This window comes from Lethenteron reissneri, chromosome 44 (genome assembly GCF_015708825.2).
Source record: "Lethenteron reissneri isolate LAM-NWPU_2019-01 chromosome 44, ASM1570882v1, whole genome shotgun sequence".
NCBI lineage: Eukaryota > Metazoa > Chordata > Hyperoartia > Petromyzontiformes > Petromyzontidae > Lethenteron > Lethenteron reissneri.
This window is the reverse complement of record NC_083822.1, coordinates 660,619-664,818: the sequence shown is the minus strand read 5'-3', so window position 1 is coordinate 664,818 and position 4,200 is coordinate 660,619. Positions and strand designations below refer to the sequence as shown.

The following is a 4,200-nucleotide window of genomic DNA, read 5'->3' as shown; positions in this document are numbered from 1 at the left end:
ACAAAAATAACCAACAGAAGTTGTTTTAATAATTTGTAAGAACATACCAGGGGCTCATCCCACATGACATCTTCCTCCTGCTCATCTTGGTCACCGCTCCCCCCCGTCCTCTCCGTAGCCGCCACATCTTCTTCCTCCTCCTCCCCCCATTCCCCAAGAGCGCCCAGACCTGCACCGTTCTCCTCTCCTGAGTCCTCCACTTGAAGAGCATGAACCGCCACGCTCTCCAAGAAGTGTGGCGGTTCTCTCACTTGGATCCGGCCTTCGGTGCTCGTTGGCTTACTCTCGCCTTCTGTGGGCTCCTGCCCCTGAGAATGTCAAGTGACACGGTGTTTAAGATCTCGTTATTACTTTACGATTTCATACCCCAACTCTTCAAAAGATATTCGATGGTCCCTAACCAAAAGCATTAAACAAAATTCTGGAACGAATATGAAGAAATCAACCCACAGAGTTGAGTTGCATTTCACATGGTTATAACGCACTTTTTTTTGGCTACGGAGACATTTAAACCACTAAAGTGATGCCACCAAAGGCGGTACCCACAAGTGAAACATATCCGGTCTGTGCTCACGGACTATGGAAAGCAGTAAACTAATGTGGCCCCAAGCCCTGACAGAGAGTTGTTGTTGTTGGTGCTGCTGTGTAGACCTGTGGGCTGCACTGTTCCCCATCGAGAGGCTCAGCCAACGCCAAAAGAGCCTCCAGGGAGCCCTGTTGCTCTGTGTAGACATCCACTTGGAGGGGCAGTGACGCTTCACTGCAGGGCACCTGCAAGCACACGGCGACCAGAGTTCGATTCCCGCTTACGACCAACACCAGTGATGATTATCTGAACCAGTACTCAAATGAGTACGTGGTATGGTGTGTTAAACATCACCGAGAGGAAGACAAAGGCGGCCGGGCGTGGTGCTTGCCGCCCACCCCCTTTTGTGCCGTGCCAGCCTTCATAGATGGTCGTTAACAGTACTTGCCCCAACAGTGTGTTAAGCCTACATGGGGGATCTTTGTCTTGTGCACTTGCGTCCATGTTTACCGGAATCTTTGCTGATTGTAAACAAAGTCAACGCTGCAACCTGGGCAATGCAGTTGGCTGCAAAGAGACCACGTCCATCGTGACGAATGGTGATGTGGACAATTCTCCCGATCTGTTTGCGTGTACAGGCACGTGGATGCCACTGTGAAGGCTGCTAATTTTCCTTCAAAGTACCTTCAGTGTCATGCGCACAGTTTGTCCACACAGCATTCTGGAGAGGTATTCAACCACCTCGGCCTTCTGTGCGTCACCTTCATCCTGGAAGCATATTGTCAGAACACCAGCCTGCAGTAACCAACATATCTTAGCAGTATCTTCACGAAAAATACGGGGGCTCTGAATGTGGCCGATGTGGGCTTTTAGTTAATATTTTACTTTCATATTGCTGTCCTTAAAAAACATACTATGGTGAAAGTATTAACTTGTTGCTTGTACACATTATAAATACAGAATTCTAAGCTGATATACTGCACTGTAAAGGCTACCAAAATGAAATATATCAAGACAAGACAGTACATATCACATGTACCTCTGTGCATATATACCCAATGGTCACCGGAACACGTGACAAGGGAAATGGACATTGTACTCGAATATGCAAACGACTTGAGTAGACGGCTAATAATCCATTTTCACTCACAAAGGCTGCATCTACACAGCTAGAGATAGCTTCCACCTACCGCCACCTTCCGTATCTACCAATTGAATATACCAAGTCTAAATTTAAGCGTTGGCAATGGGAACTACTTTTGGGCAGCAGGGTATAAACCAGTAGTAACACACTTGTGTGTACTTCACAGTAAGCACCTGGGTGGGGGGTTCCATTCCCAACTCGGGCACCTCTCCGTGTGTGGAGTTTGTATATTGTCTCTCTCCACCCCCCTCCTGTATGGGTTTCATTCGGGTTCATCCCCATAAGCCAAAGCACACAGTGTAACTGGTACAGTAATTCCTCGGTTAATGGTGACATCAGTTAACGTGTTTTGCGGTTAACATTACGCCTCCAATAGGACTCATATGTCCTTTGGGTATTTCGGTCAAGTCACGTAGATAGGTTGAAAGAAAATAACAAAAAACTACGACGTTTGGATAATTTTTTTTTCATCCTGATGACGATCGTTTGTGTGATTGAAACATAGTAATTTTTGGTTATTTTTTTCCAACAATCTACATGACTTTACCGAAAGAACCAAAGAATATGAATTCCTGCAGTGACGAAAGCTCTAAGTCAGGACTCGTATGGTTTCTACTAACGTTAACATTGTTGACTAAAGGTAACATGTTTACGTTATGTACGCAGGCGCCACTTTCAGCCAGTCCGAGTGCTCGTCAGTGGTGCTAAGCCATGCCCTCAGCCAATCAGCGACGGCAATGTGTCCAGATCTTTCAAGGATGTGAGATCCTCACACAATCCAGTCTAGTTAAGTCTAGGATGGATAGTACGCATGCCAGCCTAAATGTTTCTAATCGGTGCAGCGACAGACCAGAGTAGCTTCCACACAGCGTAACGCAGCCGATGAAAAGATAATGGCGCTCGACTGATTTGGAGTGAGACCTCTGCTGTTAAACCGGAGCCGGTCATGAGCACACTGGCAAGGTATGGGAAACTCTCCACTCTCTCCACAACTGCCGCATCACCAATTGTGAGTTGTGGGGGTGGATTGTTCGATGGCATAAAATGCCAAGGCAGGTGCTAAGTTTTGGTGGAGCTGATTGTAAGGCCCCACCTCTAAGTGGTACACTCCAGGTTCAGCAGCAGTGCCTCCAACTCCTCCTCTGAGTGAGCAGCAATCACCAGATCATCAGCATATACAACATGGTTGACCAATAGGGAGCCATCCCTCGACCGCACCGGGGTATCGATCAGCCTTCAGTTGTATCTGTACCCGATGGAGATTCCTCCGGTACAGCCAGGGTAAGCTTCTGTAACTACTTGGTCAAAGATTATGTTAAATAATATGGTAGCCAAAGAACAGCCCTGTCACACCCCAAGGTGAACAGGGAATGGCTCCGACTCCTGCCCACGTAGCCTTACCCGGGCCTGCCCGCCATCGTGAAGACCCTTACTCATTGTAAGCAGAGAGTCAGAGACTCTGAAAGCCCTGGCCCACTGATTGTATCATAGGCCTTGACCAGATCAATAAAGCAGAGATGTAGGTCTTGTTGGAATTCCCTACACCTTTGCTGTAGTAAACAAACAAAAAATATGGCATCCGTGCAGGACCGTCCTGGTCTGAAACCACATTGGGGCTCCGAAAGTCTTTCCTCAACATGTCTGGCAAGGCAATGTTGAATAACCCTTGCCAGGATCGTTCCCGGCACACTAGGAAGTGAAAGTTGTTAGATTCAGCGGCGCTGTATCTGCACCAGATGCCCTGATGATAATCATCACCTGCATCTGTACCACAGCAGCAACAACATCACTCCACCTCATTCAAAAAATTGGCAGGACCCTCCTACAAAAGTCTTGACACTTATAAGCGAGGCTGTTTATGAATACATGCATTCAATGATAAGCATAATAATAATGTGTAAACAGATTTCATGCGAGCCTTTTGTGTGCTTCTCTGGGCATGTGGGGATTGCGTGCAGCTGCAGGTGAGTGAGAGAGAGTCCCTACCAGATGCGGGAAGCTCAGCTCGCACTCGAGGCAGAGCGAGGGAACGTGCGTGAAACGGTCGGTCACATGCACGGCGCCAGGTTCCACCTCGTCCTCACCCCCGTGATCGACGTAACGCACCTGGCACGCGCACATACCACACGCACACAGACCACACGCGCACAGACCACACGCGCACGGACCACACGCACAGACCGCACGCACACCACACGCACTCGCCTTGATCAGTCGGCGTGAACATCAACAACAAGAACGGATCATCACATCGCAGAGTTCATTCATAAGGAGAGCAACCCAGGCACTTGAGCAGTGTCAACAAATTGTAGTGACAGAACGGTCACTACTGTGTTGGCCCGTACGAGGGCTGGGGGCCCCAAGGGGGTGCCTGGGGGGTCACGTGCTGGAGGGATCCGGACCTTCCCAGAGGTGGGGGAAGTGAGGCGTGGCCTGGGAAGTGAGGCGTGGCCTGGGAAGTGAGGCGTGGCCTGGGCGGAGCCGGCCACGCCAGAGAGACGAGATATAAGCGTGGTGTGAAGGCAGAGCA

General features: G+C 49.2%; 1 long non-coding RNA gene across 1 annotated transcript; it reads right to left on the bottom strand.

Annotated features, from left to right (window-relative positions):
* Positions 1-277: 277 nt before the first annotated feature.
* Positions 278-3,765, bottom strand: LOC133353549 (uncharacterized). The gene is made up of 4 exons (XR_009756401.1): positions 3,657-3,765; positions 1,211-1,294; positions 652-771; positions 278-308 (listed from the first exon to the last, which is right to left on the bottom strand). It is a non-coding gene; the product is annotated as an uncharacterized LOC133353549 (long non-coding RNA).
* Positions 3,766-4,200: the final 435 nt, after the last annotated feature.